The sequence below is a fragment of the Chiloscyllium plagiosum genome, unplaced genomic scaffold (assembly GCF_037043375.1).
Source record: "Chiloscyllium plagiosum isolate Xiang-an unplaced genomic scaffold, Cpla_swu_hap1 HiC_scaffold_27, whole genome shotgun sequence".
NCBI lineage: Eukaryota > Metazoa > Chordata > Chondrichthyes > Orectolobiformes > Hemiscylliidae > Chiloscyllium > Chiloscyllium plagiosum.
The window spans coordinates 62,735,403-62,758,353 of record NW_028270165.1 but is presented as its reverse complement, the minus strand read 5'-3'; the positions used below and the strand labels follow the sequence as shown (position 1 = coordinate 62,758,353).

Genomic DNA, 22,951 nt, shown 5'->3' with positions numbered 1-22,951 from the left:
GGGGGATTGAAGGAGTGATGGCCGAGTGCCATTATTGACTGGACTATCAACCCAGTTCCAGGGATCCCGGGTTCGATTCCCACCGCGACAGATGGTGGAATTGGAATTTGGTCAGAAATCTGGAGTTCAGAATCTAAAGATGAAACCATTGTCGGTGAGGTCGGGGTGGAAGAAAACCCCCATCTGATTCACTCAGTTCTTTTTAGGGAAGACTTGAGCAGTTATTAGAGAACGTCGTTCCAGCTGCATCCTTTACCCGGTCTGGCCTACACGTGACTCCAGACCCACAGCAGTCTGGTTGACTCTACGCTACTCATCCAACTTACTTGGATACAGGTTGAAATTGCTGAGTGAGGCAATACCTCCTCCGGGATAAGGCTGTACTAAGGATTCAGTTACAAAGGGACAACTCAGTGGTGACCAATAATCAAGAAGGTGAGGGGTTGCACTTTGACCTTGAGCTGTTTTGAAAAAATTGCTACTTTTGCTGCGCAGTACTGGAGCTGTAAATAGGATTAACTGTGATTTCCCTGAGAACCCTACAGTTTTAACAAATTTACTTGACATGGGAAGGGGCACACTGCGTCTGTACACAAGTGTACGTAGCTCCAGTGTCCATCATCACCGGTGTCTGCCGCCCTTCTATATTAACTTGTATTAATGGTTCTTGATCAGCCTCCCATGCTACTAGAGGGTAGTGCCCTTTCCCACCCAGGTTCTCAGGGCATCCCTAACACATCCCATATGGGCCTGTAGGTGTCTGGGAAGTGGGCACTGGGGATTCCTGCCGTCTAGGCCCACTGTAGGGCAGAGGGGGGTCCGGTCCAATAAGGGCAATTCCTCCTAAAGTGGCCTGGTTGATGGCATCCCCAGCACATCATTTCTGGGCCCCCTTGAGCCTGATTATTTATCATATACCATTCCTAGGTCCCTGTCCTTGGGAACTCCAGTTCTGTTTCGGCTGTTGTTTAAATCTGCCCTGCCTCGGATAAGTCACCTGCAGGAAAGTTTCTCTTAAAACCCTCAATTGCTGGCATGGGACTTTCTGGCTCCCGTCTGGTTACCTGATAGGAACCCCCTTGCGCCGGCACTTGGTTCACGCCAATGTTGATTGCTGTATCGGTTCTTACTGGCAACACCATTTTAGTCTTATTTTCTTCTTTTTAAGCTCTTCGAGCTGCATTTGCGCCAGCTTCCTTTGCACCTCCTCCTGCTGTTCAAACAGTTTCTCTTTGTCTTTTTGAAACCTTTCAGCTGCATGAGCTACATGATCTCTCAATTCCTGGTGGCTCATTGATGATGTCAGACCCACCACCTCCCCCAGCCTTGACCAGACTTGGGAGGGCATTGCCTCTGATGGAATTTCGGAACATTGTGTTCAGCAACTGATTAGACTCTGTCTTGCTCTGTTTCCAGTCTCCATTTCTTTAACTGTCTCTCCAAGTAAGCAGCCAGGTTTTCACTTTCTCCCAGTGGATCCCATCTGAGCCTGGGGGTCCATTTTGGGTGGATAACAGTCTCTTAAGGCCTGCCATACATTCTGTCTCACTTGATCAAACCCGACCCCGTCAATCATTGGATTGTCTGCCACATTTTTCAAGTGGATTCGGACCATTATTTCCTTTGACTTTCGGGAGCCCTACCAACCTCACCAGCAGTGCCTTCAAGTCTCCTATAGCCAGCAATCGCCCTGTGGTTTCATCTTCAAAAGCCCTGATCCACTTTCCTGCTCCCTCATGTAAACCCGGCAGCGCATTCTTCAGTCTTTCCGATCCTGAGTTCCCCAAGGCATGTAGGCTGGGTTTCTCCCCTCTTTTATAAGGAGCATCCTTCCTTGTTGGCCCTTTTTCCCTTTACTAACACTACTTCTCAATAATTCTCCCTCGGGCTCTGAGTCCGATGCTATTTCTAATTCCTCCCATTCTTTAGATACTGGGACCTTTTTCTTTCCTGGTCTCTCATCATCCCTTTCTGCTTGTTTTACGTCACTTTCACAGCTTTTTTCTTCAGCCCTCCTTTCATATCGCAATGAGTATTCCTCAATTGCTTTTTGTTCCCTTAGCCCACGCAGCACACTAATCTCATGTTTCTGCTCTTCTTGCTCTCGTTGTATAGATTCTATTTGCTCCTGCCTGTCCCTTTTTTCTCTTTCTCTTCTTTCCCTCAGTTCATTTTTGTCTTCCGCACTTCCATACCATTCTAACTATCCCTCTATTTCTACTGTTCCCTTTATTACTGGACACTGCTTCAATACCTCTTCATTCAAGTAGGGAGGAGGTCTATTCAACTCTTTTACATCTGGGTATAGAGGATAGGGGCAGCTGATTCCTGCTTTCCTGTTTCCCGTAACTGCTCAGCTTGTTCTTTTGCAGCTTTCCTGGTCACCACAGGTGCCTGACAAGCTACCTTCAGTTCCTCACCCTCGTTCCTGAAAAGTTTCAGTATTTCCATCTCCTGATCCCTTTTTTGGTTTTTATTTTTAGATTTATCTTGCGGCTTATAGTTCTTAATTAATCCTTCCATCTCAATGCACATATGTTTATCAAAGGTACCTTCTTTTGGCCATTTAGTCAATAAATCCTTAGTTCTTTTTTCCCATTTCTCTGAAATTTTTACAATATCATTTCTTGCCATTGGAAATTTCTCACTCAGTATCTCAACTGCAGTCCCTTTATCCATCCTACGATATATTTCAGTCCAACTAATGTATTGTCTTTGCTCTCATAAATCACTTGCTTATACCATTCAAGTCCGATAGTACTTTGTTCAATAGTATAAGCAATTCCTAACTTTATAACTTGCAATTGTCCCTTCCCAATCTCAGTTTCTAAACGTCCTCAGTTGCAGCTAGTTAATACAAACAATCTATTCTCATTCATTCAGCCTAAACCAATCTAACACTGCATCTTCAAAATGCACCAATCACTAAATGTTTCTTGAGAAAGTTCTCTCAAAAAAGAACTCTTAAATTCTTAGTGCAAAATAAAATCAAAATAAACATTTAACCACCACAAACAATTATGCATACAAATCAGATCACAATGATTAAACTATAAACTCTATCTCTCTCACAGACACATACACACACACATTCTGCAAGCGACAGCTGCTCCTGCTCTCTCTCTCACACACACAGAGCTTTGCTGCTAACAGCTGCTTTAAATCAATTGCTGTCACCCAGAGCCTTACTTAAACAGACCCTTTGTTCATTTCCAAAAATCCTATTATCCTACAGGCCTTATCTAAAACACTTAACAGTCTAGTAACAATATAACACTATGACTATTCTCTGCTATTTTACTTTTAATCATCCACTGCCAATCTGCCAATTTTCTAAACAGGTCTATCAGTGCTTCCAGTAAAACAATTTCCCCTTCTTTATTCTGCCCTATCTATTTATAGGGTCTTATATACACCACGTGGAATTTTTACTCAACAATTGCTACGTTCCATTCTTACTCACCCCTTACCCCACTATGCAGTTTTCTTGACCTATTCTCCACGTCTCCATCAGCTGCAATTTACCCCTTGCCTTTGGATCTTGGATCGGAGAGACCCTCGGGCAGGTTCCTGCACCTCTGAGTCCCCCAGGACCACTCGAAGCCAACAGAATATAGTCCAAATTCACAGCAAAAATGCTAACGTTCTTTTGTTGGGTACCCTTATTCTGTCAGTCTCGGGAATGCCCCTGGTGGACCAACAAGCACCCTGTTACTGCCGCCCTCTGTCCAGGTGGGTCTCTGCACAACCCTGCTCGCAGCGCCAAATTTGTTGTGGAGAAAATGTAGAGAACCACCAGGAGACGCAGAGAGTTCTTCAAGAAGTAGGTCTTTTATTTGCAAACAAAAAACCGTGACACTGAGAAAGCAGATTCTCGAATTCCCCCGAACCTCAGGGTCCGTGGATTTTTATCATTTTTATCATGTTTCTGTTTGATTAATATAGTTGGACATGATAAGCTAAGTACCTCACTCTAGCCATACAATAAACCAGTGATGTTAGTTCCATTATCTCTTTAGTTGTACATTCTACTTAATGTTATTCTAATGTCACGGTTAGATATTTATTGCTAACTCTGCTACAGTGATCTTTGCATTCCAGACTAACCTGTCATGAGAGATATTTAGCTATTCCATCTGTCACAATAGTCTCCTGTCTCAAGCTGACTCTATTAACTATTAATTAGATATCTTAATGTCATGTCTCAAATACTTATTGTCCCAATCCTGTCATAATAACACTTAACAGAGAAACTTGCACTTGCAGAGAAACTTAACAGAGAAACTTAGTGGGCGGCACGGTAGCACAGTGGTTAGCACTGCTGCTTCACAGCGCCAGAGACCCGGGTTCAATTCCCGCCTCAGGCGACTCTCTGTGTGGAGTTTGCACATTCTCCCCGTGTCTGCGTGGGTTTCCTCCGGGTGCTCCGGTTTCCTCCCACAATCCAAAAAATGTGCAGGTTAGGTGAATTGGCCATGCTAAATTGCCCGTAGTGTTAGGTGAAGGGGTAAATGTAAGAGAATGGGTCTGGGTGGGTTACGCTTCGGCGGGTCGGTGTGGACTTGCTGGGCCGAAGGGCCTGTTTCCACACTGTAAGTAATCTAATCTAATCTTGCTTTATTACTTGTGTTATCTCATCTCTCCATAGTGACCTTTCAGTCTTAACCTTACTCTGCTAATTGGTGTAAGAAAATTCCACTATGCTTATCCTATCTTGCCTTCCACAGATTGCCAGTGGTCTTCATGCTTTAATCTTTCCCATGCTTTCATTGTTCTTTATTTTCCATAGTTGCAGGTTTCAGTTCATTAATATATAAACTCCAGAACTACTTTTAATTTACTTTCTCGAGATGGGTTAAGGTTTTATAAAAATAGGTGATATCTCAGCTCAGATACTGCACAAAAGGTGTGAGGTTCGAGTCTGTATCCCAATCTTGAATCAGACTGGTTCTATTAACCAAACTGGGAATTTATAAAATATTATATGGATTGACTACCTGCAGTTTGTGTGCTTTTTGAGCAAAATTGAATATATCTGCAAATGCAAATTCACTCCATAGACTTATGCATGCTAATGAAGTGTGTGCTTGATGAAGTACAAGCCTGTGAGACAGTGTGTGTGCGTGTCTGAGAGAGCAACAGATGAAGGCAAGGGGTTTTATTTTGCTAAAACAAGGAAGAGCAGGACTTGTGCAGTTAATGATAGGCTCCTGCGTCGTGTTGGAGAACAGAGACACTGGGTGGGGTGGGGTGGGGAAGGGAAGAGTTCAGGTACATAAAGTTAAAAATCACACGACATCAGGTTATCATCCAACTGGTTTATTCGGAAGCACGAGCTTCTTTATTGGGTGAAAGAGCCAGTCAGGAGCCCTGGAGGACCAGAAGGTGACTGGTCCTCCTGCCAATCAGAGCCTTCCTATTGTCTGAATGCAGACGTTGGAAGCTGCTCCTGCTGCTCGCGCTCTCTGTGTGTCTCTCTCTCTCTCTCTCCATGAAGATTGAGTTTGCTCCAGACTGCAACCTCCTTATTCTGTCAACCATCTGAGAGTACGGCACTCTCCTCTCAACTCCTTTTCCATTTTTTTCATTCTGGGCTTCAATTTATGACTTGCAGCAAAAAAAGGAAAGGGAATGAATTCACGGAGTGGACAGAATCAGAAAAGGTTTGTTTATAAACAGTGGTTCATGTATGGAGTGAATGTAAAGAGGACGTGGTGGATGCACGCACAGATGCAACAGACATTTCCATAAGTACATGAACAGACACGGTGCGGATGGATATGGGCCAAAAACTGGCAAGTGGCACTAGTTTAGTTTGAGAACATAGTCAGCATGGAATAGTTGCGCTGAAGTGCTGTCTGATTGTAACTGTTCTGTCGTGGTCTTCAAACTATTTTCTTGCCTTCCACAACATTTAAAAGGCATCTGGAGGGGTACATGAATAGGAAGAGCTTAGAGGGATATGCGCCACATGTAGACAAATGAAACAAGACTAATTTAGGATATCTTGTTAGGCACAGATGAGTTGGGCTGAAGGGTCTGTTTCCATGTTGTAATTGTCTTCGGTGAATGCAGAAGTGTGGTTGGACTTTCAGAGTAGCTTTCCAAGATGTTGTGCCCTTAATGGGATTAAAAGAAGTTACAATGAAGTCTTTCGTTTGTGAGACAGCAACTGAGTGAGGGAGTACATCTGGGATTTTGGTAGAAAGCGGGAATTCATTGCACTGTGGGAATGAAGCCGTGCCCTATCCAGTCATTTCTGCTGGTGGATGAGACCAGGCCTCAAGTTGAGGGGGTGGGGGAGGGTAGATTTAGGACAGATGAGGAGGAACTGCTTTTCCCACACAGCAGTCAATCTATGGAATTCTCTGCCCAACGAAGAGAGGCAGCTTTATTAAGTACATTCAAGACACAGGTGGATGGGTTTTCATGGTCAGGGAATTAGGGTAATTAGGACAATGCAGGGAGGAGGAGCTGAATCGATGGATATATCTGCCATGATCTTAATGAATGGTGGAGCAGGCTGGACAGGCCAAATGGCCTACTCCTGCTTCTATTACTATGAAACTATAACCCTGTATTTCCCATGGCTAACCCATCTAACCTGTACATCCCTGGACATTCTGGGCAATTTAGCATGGCCAATCCAAATCAAGGCCAGTGAGCAATGTAGTGATGTGGAAAATGATCAGAGAACAATAGAAAGGGACAAGGAGAGTAAATGTACCAGCGATCAAAACTGGATTCTGAAGATCACAAAAATTGAAACTGGAAACGGCATGTCTGATGTGCATTGCATTGTAACAAAATTGACTGTACACATCGAAGAGAATAATTATGATCTGAGACTCCTTACAGAGGCATGGCTTCAGGATGACAAGGATTGGATCCTGAATCTAGAGGGAATAGTCATATGGCAAGCTCGGTAAAGGCAGAGGGTTGGCACTGCTAATCAAAGCACTGATCACAGGGTAGTCTGGCGTCAGCTTGGATTTCAGGTCTAGGGAGTATTCCTGAACAAAGAGACCTTGGAGTGCAGGTTCATAGCTCCATGAAAGTGGAGTCGCAGGTCAACAGGATAGTGAAGATGGCGTTTGGCATGCTTTCCTTTATTGGTCAGAGTATGGAGTACAGGAGTTGGGAGGTCATGTTGCGGCTGTACAGGACATTGGTTAGGCCACATTTGGAATATTGCATGCAGTTCTGGTCTCCTTCCTAACGGAAAGATGTTGTGAAACTTGAAAGGGTTCAGAAAAGATTTACAAGGATATTGCCAGGATTGGAGGATTTGAGCTATAGGGAGAAACTGAACATGTGGGGCTGTTTTCTCTGGAGCATCAGAGGCTGGGGGTTGACCTTATAGAGGTTTATAAAATCATGAGGGGCATGGATAGGATAGATAGAAAAAGTATTTTCCCTGGGGTGGGGGAGTTCAGAACTAGAGGGCATAGGGTTGCGGTGAGAGGGGAAAGATATGAAAGAGACCTAAGGGGCAACGTTTTCACTCAGAGGGTGGAACGTGTATGGAATGAGCTGCCAGAGGAAGTGGTGGAGGTGGTACAATTGCAACATTTAAGAGGCAACTGGAGGGATATGGGCCAGGTGCTAGCAGGTGGGACTAGATTGGGTTGGGATATCTAGTTGGAGGAGAAAGTGAGGACTGCAGATGCTGGAGATCAGAGCTGAAAATGTGTTGCTGGAAAAGCGCAGCAGGTCAGGCAGCATCCAGGGAACAGGAGAATCGACGTTTCGGGCATAAGCCCTTCTTCAGAAATCCAAGAAGGGCTTATGCCCGAAACGTCGATTCTCCTGTTCCCTGGATGCTGCCTGACCTGCTGCGCTTTTCCAGCAACACATTTTCAGCTCAGTTGGGATATCTAGTTGGCATATAAGAGTTGGACCGAAGAGTCTGTTTCCGTGCTGACTCTATAACCAGTCTGACTGAAACTGGACGACAGACAGACTCTGACCTCACCTTTAATGCATTGTCTGAGCTGAGATGTCACCTTTTGTTATGAAAACCTTAGGCTATCATGAAGATGCTTGACAGGAAGTTCTGGAATTTACAGATTAATGATTACTGCAATCTATTCTAAAATATGAAAGACTTAACAATCCAGGATTGTTCAATATATCATTTCAGTGGCAGGACACTAATGTTTTTCATACATTCTGTGCCTTATGATCTTATTCTCCACAACCACCTGATGAAGAAGCAGTGCTTCGAATGCTAGTGTTTCCAAACAAACTGCTGGTGTTGTGTAATTTTTAACTTTGTCCAGGTTCAGGTAGATTGACAGTACGAAATTACGCAGAGTGCTCAGGGATGTGCAGGTTAGGTGCATTAATCAGGGGGTAAATGTTGAGCAGTAGGGGTCGGGGAATGGGTTTGGGTGGGTTACCCTTCGGAGGGTTGGTGTGGAGTCTTCTACACTGTGGGGATTCTCTGATGGGGAAGGGAGTTTTGCAAACTGTGCAAGGCAACTCCGGTGTAGTGTGGGAGCCTGCTGTTGGCCTTGCCCTGCCCCCTCTTGCCGCCTCCCTACTGTTGCAGCACAGTGTATGTGGAGCCGAAAACAGTTACACAGACTGGAAAGAGGAATTCACGGTAGGGAGGGGCTGTACACGTGTGTGTGTGCGACTGAAGGTTCGGCCATGGAGAAACCGTGGAAGTGTGGCGACTGCAGGAAAGGCTTCTGTGCCCAGTCTGTCCTGGAGACTATTCGGCACTGTCACACCAGGGAGAGGTCATTATACGGCCCCGAGTGCAGTAAGGGCTTCAGCAATTAGTGGGCGGCACGGTGGCACAGTGGTTAGCACTGCTGCCTCACAGCGCCAGAGACCCGGGTTCAATTCCCGCCTCAGGCGACTGACATTGTGGAGTTTGCACGTTCTCCCCGTGTCTGCGTGGGTTTCCTCCGGGTGCTCCGGTTTCCTCCCACCATCCAAAGATGTGCAGGGTCAGGTGAATTGGCCATACTAAATTGCCTGTAGTGTTAGGTAAGGGGTAAATGTAGGGGTATGGGTGGGTTTCGCTTCGGCGGGTCGGTGTGGACTTGTTGGGCCGAAGGGCCTGTTTCCACACTGTAATCTAATCTAAAATCTAATCTAAAAATTCATCTCACCTGCTGACCCACGGGTGAGTCCACACGGGGGTGAGGCCCTTTAGCTGCTCTGAGTGTGGGAAGGGCTGTATGCAGGCCTTCGCCCTGCTGACAGGCCAGCGGGTCCACACAGGGAAGAGGCCCTTCAGCTGCCCCGAGTGCGGGAGTAGCTTCACCCACTCCTCCCCCCCTGCGGAGGCGCCAGCGAGTTCACGTGCCATCGCAGGGGGATTGAAGGAGCAACGGCTCAGTGCAATAATCAACTGGACTATCAACCCAGTTCTGGGGACTCACTGGTTTGAATCCCGTTAACAGATGGCGGATTTGGAATCTGGTCAGAAATCTGGAGTTCGGAATTTAACGGTGAAACCATTTTTCAGGGGGTGGGGGGAGGTGTGGTGGGAGGAGAAAACCTCCATCTGATTCACTCACTTCCTTTTTAAGGAAGGAAACTGTCATTGGAGGAAAAGGATTCACTCAGTCATCCCAACTGCATCCTTTACCCGGTCTGGCCTACACATGTCTCCAGACGCACAGCAGTGTTTTTGACTCTACACTGCCCCCCCAACAGCAAATGCGCAAAGAGAAACTTACTTGGAGACATGTATGGGTTGAAATTGCCGAGTGAGGCAATATTTCCTACGGGTTGCGGCTGTACCAAGGATCACTATAAATGCCGGAGGAAACATCACAGAAGCGCTTCACAGGAGGCTCCCAAGCACTAAGGATGTCACCTAGACAGGGGACGAAACATCTGCAACACAGATTCCCAGCTCGGCGAACAGAACCACAACAAGTACCAAGGATCCAATTACAAAGGGACAACTCAGTGCTGACCAATAGTAAAGAAAGTGAGGTGGCGGGTATATATGCACTTTGACCCGGAGCTGTTAAAAAAAAAAATCAGCTACTCTTTCTCTGCCTTTTTGCTGGGGGAATCTGAAGCTGTAACAATGTTGGGTCACAATAAAGGTTACCTTAACATACTGCCAGGCTCAGGCTCTCATTGAAAGCTATGAGCTCCAAGCTGTTTTTGTTTTAAAGCTGCTCATTCTTTCAGCCTCCTGCACTGAGTTTCCAATGTCGTGTATCAGATGGAGCAGTGAATTAGTAGTTAAGATCATTAGAAATTGTACATTTTTCAGGAGTGCAGGTACTGCATCGTTTCCTCGGCAGATTACTGGCAGCACTGGGAGGAATGGGCTGTGTTCACTAGAAACGAGGTGGAGATGCGGGTATTGGACTAGGTTGGACAAAGTTTAAAAATCACGAAACCGGGTTATAGTCCAACAGGTTTATTTGGAAGCACTAGCTTTCCTTTATCGGGTAGCTGTGGTGCAGGATCATAAGACAGAGTTTATAGCAAAAGATCGAGTATCATGCAACTGACATGATGTATTGAACAAATGTAGATTGCTGTTAAGTCTTTCATCTTTTAGAATGGGTTGTAGGTTGTAGTTCATTAATGTGAACATCCCAGAGCTACTATTAAGTCATATTCTCAAGATCACTTAAGGTTCTTTTAAAACAGGTGACATCTCAGCCCAGAAAATGCATGAAAAGTGTGTCAGTATCCCAATCTTAAATCGGACTTGTTCTATTTCCAAAGTAGGAATTTATAAAATATTACATGGATTGACCAACTGCATATTGTGCATCTTTTGCGCAAAATTGCACATATAACTCTGCAAATGCAAATTCACCCCATCGTTATAGGTACGTGTGCGTGTGTGAGAGTGCATGTAAGAGAGTATGTGTGCACATGCTTGGTAAAGTGAGTGTGATGGAGTATAAGCCTGTGAGAGGGTGTGTGTGTTGGGGGGGAGCGGGGTGTACGTCTGAGAGACAGCATGTGTATGAGAGAGGTATAGATAAAAGTGAGGGGTTGCATTTTGCAAGGAATTAAGGAAGGGCAGGGCTTGTACAGAGGGATTTGGGGGGGGGGGGGCGGGTTCAGGTACATGCTTCATTGAAAGTTGCATCACTGGTTGGAAGGGTGGTTCAGAAGGCATTCAGCACACTTACCTTAATTGTTCACACCATTGAATAAAGGAGCTGGGACATCATTTAGATGTTGTACAAGATGTTGGTGAGGCCACTTGCAGAGTACTGAGAACGCTTCTGGTGGCCCTGTAATAGGAAGAATACTATTAGAGGGGGTTCGGTAAAGACTTACCAGGATGTTACCAAGACTGGAGGGTTTGAGTTAGAAAGAGAGGCTGAGACTCTTTTCACTGGAGCACAGGAGGTTGAGGGGTGACCTCATTGAATTTATAAAATCAGGAGGGGTGTAGGTAAGATGAACATCAAAAATAGCAAGGGGTGCGCGCAGTTATGTCGAGCGAAGGTGGGGAGGAGGGTGGAGAAAATGTGACATTTGGACACTTTAAATCCGTCAGGAACAGTATCTCCATAGATCATACTGCGCATGTTCGCCGGTTCAGCAAAACTTTCGGAATAAGCACTGTCCTACTGACCTTAAGTTGGTCAGGAATCTTGCCCTTTATAACCCAAATAGAATATATCCTGGGCAGCAGCGAATTATCCTTATTGAAAACTTTAATTATATCTCCCATCGTCACTCCATCTGGCCCCGCAGCGGTTTTCACGTCCATCGCCTTAATGGCATGTTCGACTTCCTCCACCGCTACGGGACCGGTTAGAGCAACTATCTGGGACCCTTCCTCCTGACCCTTATATTTGGCAAACCCTCTTAGGTTATTCCTCTCATTTATATTCGTTAACCACTGTCTTCACTGTCTGCAGAAACGGCGCAAATCCTTCTTCAAATGGACTAATGGGAAGCCAGGGAGGACCGCAAGGAGCCTGGTCCTCCTGCCAATCAGAGCTCCCCAATTGTCTGAAAACGGAAGGTAGACCATGAGCTTCTGAAGCTGCTCCTCTCTCTCCGAATGAAGATCGAGCTTCATCTCGGACTACAACTTCCTTCCTCTATCCACCATCTGTGAGTACGGCACTCTCTTTTCTTAACCTCTTTTCCATTTCATTTTTTCATTCTGGAGTTCAATTGTTGACTTGCAGCAACTGAAAAGAAAGCGTGTGATTCCAGGGAGGGAACAGAGTCAGGAAACGTTGGTCCAGGTCTGAGTCTCAATTGGCAAACGCACGGCAAATGCAGTCCCACAGTGTGAAGTTATAGCCTCTTATGAAAAAATAACTGCTGAAAGGAGGTGCGTTGTTTAAATGGTGATATATTGGGATGTGGAGAAAGTGAGGACAGCAGATGCTGGAGATCAGAGTCGAAAAGTGTGGCACTGGAAAAGCACAGAAGGTCAGACAGCATCAGAGGAGCAGGAAAATCGACATTTCAGACATGAGCCCTTCATCAGGAATGCTGTGTGGATATACAAAGGGGCCTCAGTGTCCTTCCACACAATTCACTGCCAGTTGTCAAATGGGTGCAGCAAGCAATCAGCAAAGCAAGTGGTATATTAGCGAGAGTAATTGAGTTCAGAAGTCTTCCGGAAGTTAGGGGGTCATTGAATATATTCAAGGCTGAGTTCATCTGATTTTAGAACAACAATGAAGTGGATGTTAATGGGGGAAGGCAAGTAAAATGATTAAGACCAGTATAGAACAGTTATAGAGTCAGACAGCACAGAAACAGACCCTTCAGCCCAACTAGTCCATGCTGACTATATTCACAAATTAAACTAGTCCCACCTGCCTGTGTCTGGCCCATATTCCTCTGAACCTTTCCTGTTCATGCACTTATCCAAATGTCCTTTAAACGTTGTTACTCAACCTGCATCCACCATTTCCTCTGGACATTCATTCCACACAAACCACTCGCTGTTAATAAAAAGGTGCTCCTCATGTGTTTTTAAAATCTTTCTCCTCTCCCCTTAATTTGCTCTCTAATCTTGAAACGACACAGGCCGTTCACCTTATCTATGCCCCTCATGGTTTTGTCAACCTCTATAAAGAGAACAAAGAACCTTACAGCACAGGAACAGGCCTTTTAGCCCTCCAAGGCTATGCTGATCAAGATCCTCAATTTAAACCTGCTGCCTAATTTCTAAGGATCTGTATCCCTTTGCTCCCTGCCCATTCATATATCTGTCTAGATACATCTTAAATGATGAAATCGATCCCATCCCTACCACCTCCACTGGCGATGCATTTGAGGCACCCACCACCCTCTACGTAAAGAACTTTCCATGTTTATCTCCCTCAAACCTTTCCCCTCTTACTTTGAACTCGTGACCCCTAGTAATTAAGTCTCCCCCTCTGGGAAAAAGTATTCTTCCTATCTACCCCTGTCTACACCTCTCATGGTTTTATAGGCCTCAATCAAGTCCCCCCCCCCTCAACCTCTCCTCATAGCTAGCACTGTCCATAACAGGCAACATCCTGGTGAACCTCCTCTGCACCCTCTCCAAAGCATCCACATCCTTTTGGAAATCTGGCGACTGGAATTGTACGCAGTATTCCAAATGTGGCCGAACCAAAATCTTATAACTTTAACATGACCTGCCAACTCTTTTACTCAATCCGTCCGATGATGGAACGCGTGTTGTATGCTGCCTTGACCACTCTACTGACATGCGTTGCCACCTTCAGAGAACAATAGACCTGAACACCCAGACCTCTCTGTACATCAATTTCCCCCAAGACCTTTCCATTTACTGTATAGCTCGCTCTTGAATTGCATCTTCCAAAATGCATCACCTCACGTGTGTCTGGATTGAACTCCATCTGCCATTTCTCTTCCCAACTCTCCAATCTATATTCTACTGTATCATCTGACAGTCCCCTTCACTATCTGATATTCCATCAATCTGAGTACCATGTGCAAACTTGCTAATGAGGCACCCGATACCTTCACCTTTCAACCTCCTGTGCTCCAGTGAAAAAAATCCCAGCCGACCCACCAATAGGTGTGAATTCTGTCTGGGTCCCAATGTCGCGTCAGCCTGACATTTTTGATAGAAAAGCTCTGCATTTAAATTACGTTCTTGAGAAAGTTACTGAAAACAAGTTCTGGGATTAACATACCAAAGAACAGAGCCCCATTCTAAAAGATGGAAGATTTAATCTAAATTGTTTAATGTATCACATCTCCATGAACTGGACTCCGTTGGCTATAAATTCTGTGATCATGACCTTCGTCTCCACAACCACCTGAAGGAGCAGCACTCTGAAAGTTAGTGCTTCCAAACAAACCATATTATGGCAGCAGCAGGAGATGTGGGCTGTATTCACTAGAAACAATTAAGCAGTTAGATACCACACGTTCAAGAGGGAAGGATGTATAACATGACCTTCCAACTCCTATACTCAATGCCCTGAACAATGAAGCAAACTAAATTCATTATTCTCTCCACGTGAGACTCCACTTTCAAGGAACTATGAACCTGCACTCCAAGGTTTCTTTATTCTGCAACACTCCCCTTAAATGTCAGTCCTTCCTGGATTGCTTGACCAAAATGTAAACCTCCGATTTCTCCAAATTAAACTCCAACTGCAACTCTTCGGCTCACCTACCGATCCCATAAATTCTAATTTATAGTGAACTCTCTTTCCTCTCTCATTCCCTCTAAGCTGAAAATCTCCACCCCACATTCACTCTCTCCATTTTCACTTTGCTAAAAGTGGAAGAAAGGGATTGAGAAACTGATCAACCATAATTGAATGGAATGAGCAGACCTGGTGGCCTAATTTCTTCCTTTGTCTTGTGGACTCTTGCTGTCGTGGACACTCCGTGAGAATTGGTAGCAGCATTGAACAGATCATGACAGGATATGGATCTATCTACATCTAGGTGGATAGGCTGGGAATTTTTCACCGGAGCATAGGAGGTGGAGAGGTGACCTTATCGAGGTTTATAAAATCATGAGGGGACTGAGGAGATGAACGATGGATGTCCTTCCCCGGGGTAGGGATTTCAAGGGAGCAAATTTTGAAGGTGAGAGGAGAAAGAGATTTTAAAAAGACTTGAAGGGCACAATTTTGTGTGGACTGAATGTCTAGAGGAAGTGGTGGATGCAGGTACAGTTACAATGTTTAAAAGACATTTGGATAAGTACATGATTAGGAAATGTTCAGAGGGATATGGGCCAAAACACAGGCAGGTGGGACTGGTTTAGTTTGAGAACAGTCAACATGGACTAGTTGGACTGAAGGGTCTGTTTGTGCTGTCTGACTCAAACTGTTCTATACTTGTCTTAAAACCATTTTCTTGCCATCCCCATAAACATCCACATAAAAATCAGATGAACTCAGCCTTGAATATATTCAATGACCCCCTGACTGTAGGAAGACATTCCCACTTCTGAACTCAATTCCTCTTGCTAACACGCCACTCGCCTTGCTCATTGCCTGCTGCACCTGTCTGACAACTGGCACAGAAGGACACTGATGCCCCTCTGAACATCCACGCGTCATTCCTGATGAAGGGCTTGTGCCCAAAACTTCGACTGTCCTACTGCTCGGATGCTGCTTGACCTGCTGTGCTTTTCCAGCACCACACTTTTTGACTCTAATCTCCAGTCCTCACTTTCTCCATATCCCAATATATCACCATTTAAACAATACACCTTTCTGTTTATTTTCACAGCAAAGGCTGTAACTTTACATTGGGGTACTGTATTTGCCATGTGTTTGCCAACTGTGGTCTTCCCTCCATCGGGGAGACTGGGTTTAAACTTGCATCACAGCCACGTCTGCAAAGGCCGACCGGACCTCCCAGTCACCACCCATTTTAATTCGCCTTCTCATTCCCTTTCTGACATGACCATCTTTAGCTTCCTCCATTGCCACAACGAACCAAACCGCAAATTGGAGGAACACCTCATCTTCTGCCTGAGCAGTCCACAGCCGGAGGATTCAACATTGAATTTTCCAATTTCAAATAACCTGCCTACTCATCCCACAACTCCCTTCCCAGCCTGCCACCAACTAGATTCCTTCCTCCCATTCACCAACCAGGTCGTACACTCTACCTGTCTCCACCTATCCCCACTTCATCACCCTGCCCCCAGCACACCCTTGTTCTGCAGTTCTCCCTGTATCCACCCCCAGTCCTTAACAAGGGTTACACCCAAAATGTCGACTTCTCCACCTCCTGTTACTGCCTGGCTTGCTGCGTTCTTCCAATCTCCTGTCTGTCTATTTTGCCAATTGAGACACAGGCCTGGACCAACCTTTCCAGAGTCTGTCTCCTCCCTCGATTCACTCCCATTCCTTTCAGTTGCTCCAAGTCAATAAATGGAAAAGGGGGTGAGAAGAGAGTGCCATACTCACAGATATTGGACAGAGGAAGGAAGTTGCACTCTGGGGTGAAGCTCTTCATTCAGAGAGAAGAGCAGGAGCTTCAGAAGCTCATGGTCCACCTTCCGCATTCACCGATAGGGGAGATCTGAACGTCAGGAGGACAAGTCTCCTTCCGGTCCTCCAGTGCTCCTTATTTGTCCATCAAAAGTAGGTCTCGCCCTTTATCTGCCGACAGCGAGGAACATGCCCAATGTTTTGGTGACGCCGGCAAACATGCGCCCTGTGTTTTGACACTGAGGAGTGTACACAATATGCTCTGTGGCGATGCTGGTGTTCTTGACAGATATTAGGTGTACAAATGCTAATCAGAGAACAAAAAGGGTAGAGCCATAATTCCCCCCCCCCCCCCATGTGGCTCGATGTTTTATAGCTTTTGCATTTGTCTGGTTGCTCAATGTTTTTATGTCTTTTCCCCAGTGTTGGGGTAAAATTCAGAACTAGAGGGCATAGATTTAGGGTGAAAGCAGGAAGATACAAAAGGTATTGAAGGGGCAACTTTTCCAATCAGAGCATGGGTTGGTGCATGTTTGGAATGATCCCCCTTTTCCATTTACGTTTCATTCTGGGGTTCAATTGTTGACTTGGAGCAACTGAAAAGAATGGGAGTGAATCCAGGGAGAAGACAGACGCTGAAAAAGTTGGACCATGCCTGTGTCTCAATTGGCAAAGTGGTGGAGGCTGGTGCAATTACAGCATTTAAAAGGCATCTGAATAGGAAGGATTTAGATGGATGTGAGCCACGTGCTGGCAAATGGGACTAGATTAATTTCGGATATCTGGTCAGCATGGATGGGGAGGTCCAAAAAGGTCTGTTTCTGTGCTGTACATCTCCGAATCTAAATAATAAAGAGTATACTTTCACAAATAACTAACTATATCCATGTTGACAAGGCTTAGTACACCACATACTTTACGAACCATTCTCAACAGGTCCTGCCCCTTCAATAACTGAGGAACATATACATGCTGGTGCATAATCTCCTTCACTAGTATTTACACACAAACCTCAGCAATTGCACAAGTAACAGCAAAGAGCAAACAGCACAAGGATTAAACAAACAGTGAGGGTAAACAGCACAAGGATTGAACACACAGTGAGGGGTAAACAGCACAAGCGCCAGTAAAAGCAGATGGAAAGTGAGTGTAAAATGTCACTATGACAGGACAGGCCCCACATTCCTTCCCCTCCGTCCCCCCCACAACCTGCCTCACCTTTCACCTCCCGGGCCCAGTACCTTCCAGGTGGCCCCATAGTTGACACAGGGGCCGCCCCACGACCAGTAGAACTCCACCACCCAGGCGGCCGACGAGTTCCCAAGCAGGCCCTTAACCCCATCCGCCTTCAGAATGCTCACCGGCTCCTGCCTGCTGTACAGCCGGCCGGTGTGGCCGTGACACAGCAGCTGCGCCAGGAAGGCGGCGGTGCCCAGTGACGGGTGTCTGCCCCGGGCCGCACGGCGCCATTTTCCTAACGGCCGCCCTCCCGCCGCTTCCCCGCTCGAGCGACTTCTCCTCCCAACCGCCTTCGCCCCCGCGTGACGTATGCACGGGGGGATGGGCGGGGCCGGGGGAGCCTCACCGTCACCAAGCAACAGCACCTCGCGCTACAACTGCTCATTCACAAAAACAAACTCTCCTGTCTCGTTCTGCAGCTGCAGGGGGGACACTGCCACGTTTCCAGGAGCCCTGTCTACATTGGGAAAGCTCACGGCTCAATTTTAACAGATATTCCGATATCTAAAGGGGGAAATCTGCATTTTAAAGGGACGTGGACATTTTAACGGGCTATTTCTGCAAATAAACAGATTTAAATGGAGAAGATTATATTTCAAAGGGATATCTTAATATGTAAAGTGACGCAGTTATATCTAAATGATTCTACATTTTGAAGAGACGTTGCCCTATTTCTAAGCAGAAATATCCCTTTAAGAGACATATTCATATCTAAAGGAGTAAATATACATTATCGAGGGGCAAGATTGCGCTGAGAGGAACATAACACATTTAAAGGGCTGAGCTACATGTAAAGGGGCATTTTTATGTTTAAAAAGATACGTTGAAATCTGAAGAGACTTGTTCATAAAAAGAAGTCCATGGTAATATTTAGAAAGCATGACCATATTGGAAATAGTGCAGCCATTTTTCAAAAGGGGGTGGGGGTGGCCGTGAGATGGTTTAATTTTTAAGAAAATAAGCAAGTTGTTACGATTTGGAATGATCTTGAAGGGGTGATGGAACCAGTAAATGGCAAAGGTAATTGCAAAATTCTTGAAAATAAACCGATTCCAGATATATGTGGATGCAGGGAAATAATTCAAAAGAGCCATTGCAGAATTGATGGACCAAACAATCTCCTTCTGAGAGATCTAAATGGGAGCATCAATATTTAAGTAGAAATTCCTATTTTGTTCTCCTCCCAAAGTCTCTGTCTTGTCAGGGTACAGTGGAAGCCAGTACAATTTGTTACGCTACAGTAGACCTTGCAACTCAACCTCAGCTTGTCCTCACCCAATATTCATATCTGTGTTCCTTGCAGTCAAATACTGGCTCTGCAAGTGATGCTCACATTCCATAAACAAACAAAACAGATCATGGTGCTGCCGTCACTGCATGTGTCGGAATTAAATGATCAGAAAAATTCTGACCTCACGCTACATACAGTTTGTGCACAGTGCCATTATTGCTATTTATTCTTACCATTTCAATTGATATTCAGTCTGCACCAAATTAAGAGCAGCCACAGTTTACATTTCACATTTCATTGGTAATTCTACATGTTGATGTTCGTATATGTATTTAATTTAATCATCAGATTGTTTCACAATTGAATGACGTTGCCCGACTGAAAACTCACATCTTCGCCAAATGCCAAAAATGTTTTAAGGCTATTTGGGCAATACCACTGATAAATAAAATATCAAAGAAACAAAGTTATAAAGAGAGACACATATCTTGTTTAACCAAATACAATGGCAGTGCAGAGAATTTCTGAAAAGTGCAATAAATATTTACGTTTTACCCCTTATTCAACTCATTCAAGAATTTCAAATTGAATTTGTGGTAATTCAACAGCAAATGGCAACATTTGTTAATAGATTCACCATAAATTGTGAAAGATCACTTTTATCAAAGTCACAATGTTTAATCCCAAACGGAGCAATTAAGTACAAAGTTACTTTCAACCATTTAATAAAACACTGCAAATTTTATTTCATATGAAAATACAATCATTTTATAATTTGGATAAGATCTTTACAAAGGAAATATACTAAACAAAATAGCTTCCGGGGTATCAATTTTGACAACAGTTATGCAGCTATTTTGCAATTGACCAACGAATTGAAATAATTTCAGAATAACTGAGCTGTTTCATTATTATACATTGAAATATTTTAATACCAATGACATTAAAAGTAAATCTTTACGGCAAAGAACCAAGTAAAGTTAAATAAAATACAAAAGCATCTTACAGAATTCACTCAAGTCATATCTGTTGAATCACAAAAAGATGATGCTCAATATACCAAATGATGGACAATCACTGGTAATGATGGAAAAACACTGTAAAGAAGGTAGATACCTCAATTATACCTTAAAAGAATATCTGCTCTGCCTTGGACAACAACAACTGAAAGTTTTTTCTGTCAGCTTGAAAACTGCAATAGCCAAGCTTTAGAAAATCCATCACTGAGCCCAATCTTGAATTAACCTTTTTTTTTCAGGAAATCCTTTTCAGATTTCAGGCGTCTCCAGCTACAATTAGCATGAAGGAAAGGTTAAGCACAGTGGGGAAAGGCTGAGTAATAGCATATCTTGGCTATCACCCAAGTACTCTGCGAAGAAAAAAATTCATCTGGGTAGGGACATGAATAGGAAGGATTCAGAGGGATATGGGCCAAATGCTGGCAAATGGGTCACTAGATTAATTTAGGATATCTGGCTGGCCTGAACTGAAGGGTTTGTTTCTGTGTGCTCATTACAGACGCCCCTCTTCTGGGATCCCCATACCAGCTGTTATTTTCATGAAATAATCTGACAATTGTGGACTTCCATCAACCTCTTTCATCCGGAGAAATTTCCTCTCTCTGCAAAGTGTGGTTCACGTTGGCAAGTTCAATCCTCCTCCAGTCCTCAAGAATACAATCTATAATGCGGAACGTTCTCAATACCTGTTTAAAGTTCAGTGAGGAAAACTATTTTCAGTGCAACTGTTAACAGAATTCCTCAGAAATGTTTTTGGCAAATGCACTGCTCCCACGAGAGCTCGTCGGCCCACAATTCAAATGCTTTTAACAGCCCGTTTGTATTTTTATTTCCCTGCCTTCCCAGGATACAGAATTTCTTTAACCAGAAATTGTTTGCCCCGAAAAAAAATCCAGCAGGAAGATGATTATGGAGCTCTCAATAAAAATGCCTCATACGGGTCAACCAAGGTTAGAAATGAAAGAACATCTCTATTCAAAGTTCCTGTTCATTTGCCCTTTCAAAATTCCTTGAATTTAAGGTGTTCCATTGTAGCATTTAATTATGATCCATTATAAGCAGTATCCAGTCTCATCTGAGTGCAGAGCCGACTCAACAAGCAAAATAACTTTTCGTCTGTTCTTTAGATGTGACATCCTCTCCCTCTCTCTGTTGATGCAACAGGATTACCAGAGCTGGAAGTACCACTCTCGGAATACAATTGCTGTTCGACAGTTTGTTTCTGCTGCTTGACATAAGATTTAAAAGCTGCTAGCCTGATCTCGCACAGAATACAAACTGTTCACCCGTGCCTGCGCAGAGGAGAAATTTCACTTGGAATAGATCACAAAATAAGAACTATTACCGGTCCCACAACTCATGTGTTTCCCATGGATAAAGTTAAAAATCACACACCACCAGGTTATAATCCAGCAGGTTTGTTTGGAAGCACTAGCTTTCGGAGCGCTGCTCCTTCATCAGGTGGTTGTGGAGAATGAGAGCACGATGACAATTTATATCCAATGGAATCCAGTGTCATGGAAATGTGACTCAAACAATTTTAGATTAAATCCTTCATCTTTTAGAATAGGTTTCTGCTCTTTGGTTTGTTAATCCCAGAACTACTTTTTTGTTACCTTCTCAAGAATGTCATTCAAATGCAGAGCTTTTCTAACAATAATTGAGAATTCTGTCTGTGCCCGAATGTGGAGTCAGACGAACATTTTTCTTAGAGAAAAACTCTACATTTAAATTACATTTTTGAGAAGGTAATTTACAGATTAGGGTGTAGAGGTTAGGGTGGATAGGCTGTCCTAAATTACCCATAGTGACCAGGGATGTGGAACTTAGGGTGGATTGGCCATGGGAAATACGGAGTAAGGGGGTGGGTATGGGTGGGATGCTCTTCAGAGGGCCAGTGTGGAATAGATGGGCTGAATGGCCTGTTTCCACATTGTCAGGATTCTATGACTCCCACCACAAAGGAGCATTTTATCGGCATCTATCCTGTCAAGCCCCTTTTAAGAATTCTACTGGTTTCAATAAGATCACTTCTGGTTCAGAGAGGTATACTGCACAGAAACAGACCCCTCTAACTCATCCATGGCAACCAGAGTTCCCAAACTAAGTTAGTCCCACTTGCCTGCGTTTGGCCCATATCCCTCTAAACCTTTCTATTCATGTACCCATCCAAATGTTATTTAAACTTTTTAAATATACCTGCATCTACCACATCCTCAGCAAGTTCATTCCCCACACAAATCACCCTTCCAAAACCTTGACCCTCAGGTTCCTTTTAAATCTCTCTCCTCTCACTTTAAAGAAGTATGCCCCCGAGTCTTGAGCTCCCCTACGCTAAGGAAGAGCCTCCACTCCTCATGATTTTATCAATCTCAATAATGTCACCCCCCAACCTCCTGTGCTCCAGTTAAAAAAGTCCCAGCCTCTCATTATAACTCAAACCCTCCAGTCCTGGCAACATCCTGGTAAATCTTATTCTTCCTATTACAGGGCCACCAGAACCATACTCAGTACTCTGAAAGTGGCCTCACCAACATCCCTGTACAACCTCAACATGATGCCCCAACCCCTATACGCAGTGGGGGGAACAATGAAGGCAAGTATGCTTAATGCCTTCTTGACCACCCTGTCTAGCAGCGATGCAACTTTCAAAGAACTGTGTACCTGAACCCCACCATGTCTCTCTTTTACAGCATGACACAGGGCCCTACCATTAACTGTACAAGTCCCGCCCTTCCTTGTTTTAGCAAAACGCAAGCCCTCACTTTTATTCATACCTCACTCATACACACGTGTTCTCTCAGACACCTACACATACGCCCCCCCCAACAGACTCTCAGGCATATGCGCCATCACACTCTCACTTTACCAAGCATGCATACACTCTTACGTGCACTCTCAAGCACAAACTCACATCCACAGATCACCTCTTGGGCAAATTTGTATTGGCAGAATTATGTTTGCAGATACATTCAATTTAGCTCAAAAAGTGCACAGTCTGTAGGCAGTCAATCCATATAATATTTTATAAATTCCTACTTTGGAAATAGAACCAGTTTGATTCAAAA

At 44.4% G+C, this 22,951-nt stretch overlaps 1 protein-coding gene and 2 long non-coding RNA genes across 4 annotated transcripts in view; 2 read left to right on the top strand and 1 right to left on the bottom strand.

The window, feature by feature from the left end:
- The window catches only part of LOC148144426 (uncharacterized), a 256,117-nt gene that overhangs the window by 8,846 nt on the left and 224,320 nt on the right, over positions 1-22,951 (top strand). The gene's annotated exons all lie outside the window — the stretch shown is intronic.
- Positions 29-21,934, top strand: LOC148144431 (uncharacterized). Its single transcript, XR_015751496.1, has 3 exons — positions 29-435; positions 11,871-12,069; positions 20,383-21,934. It is a non-coding gene; the product is annotated as an uncharacterized LOC148144431 (long non-coding RNA).
- LOC148144432 (uncharacterized) lies at positions 3,577-17,906 on the bottom strand. 2 transcript variants are annotated; one of them, XR_015751485.1, is made up of 3 exons: positions 17,756-17,906; positions 11,130-11,234; positions 3,577-6,119 (listed from the first exon to the last, which is right to left on the bottom strand). It is a non-coding gene; the product is annotated as an uncharacterized LOC148144432 (long non-coding RNA). The 2 variants fall into 2 exon arrangements; XR_015751486.1 differs by lacking the exon at positions 17,756-17,906 and adding an exon at positions 17,613-17,746.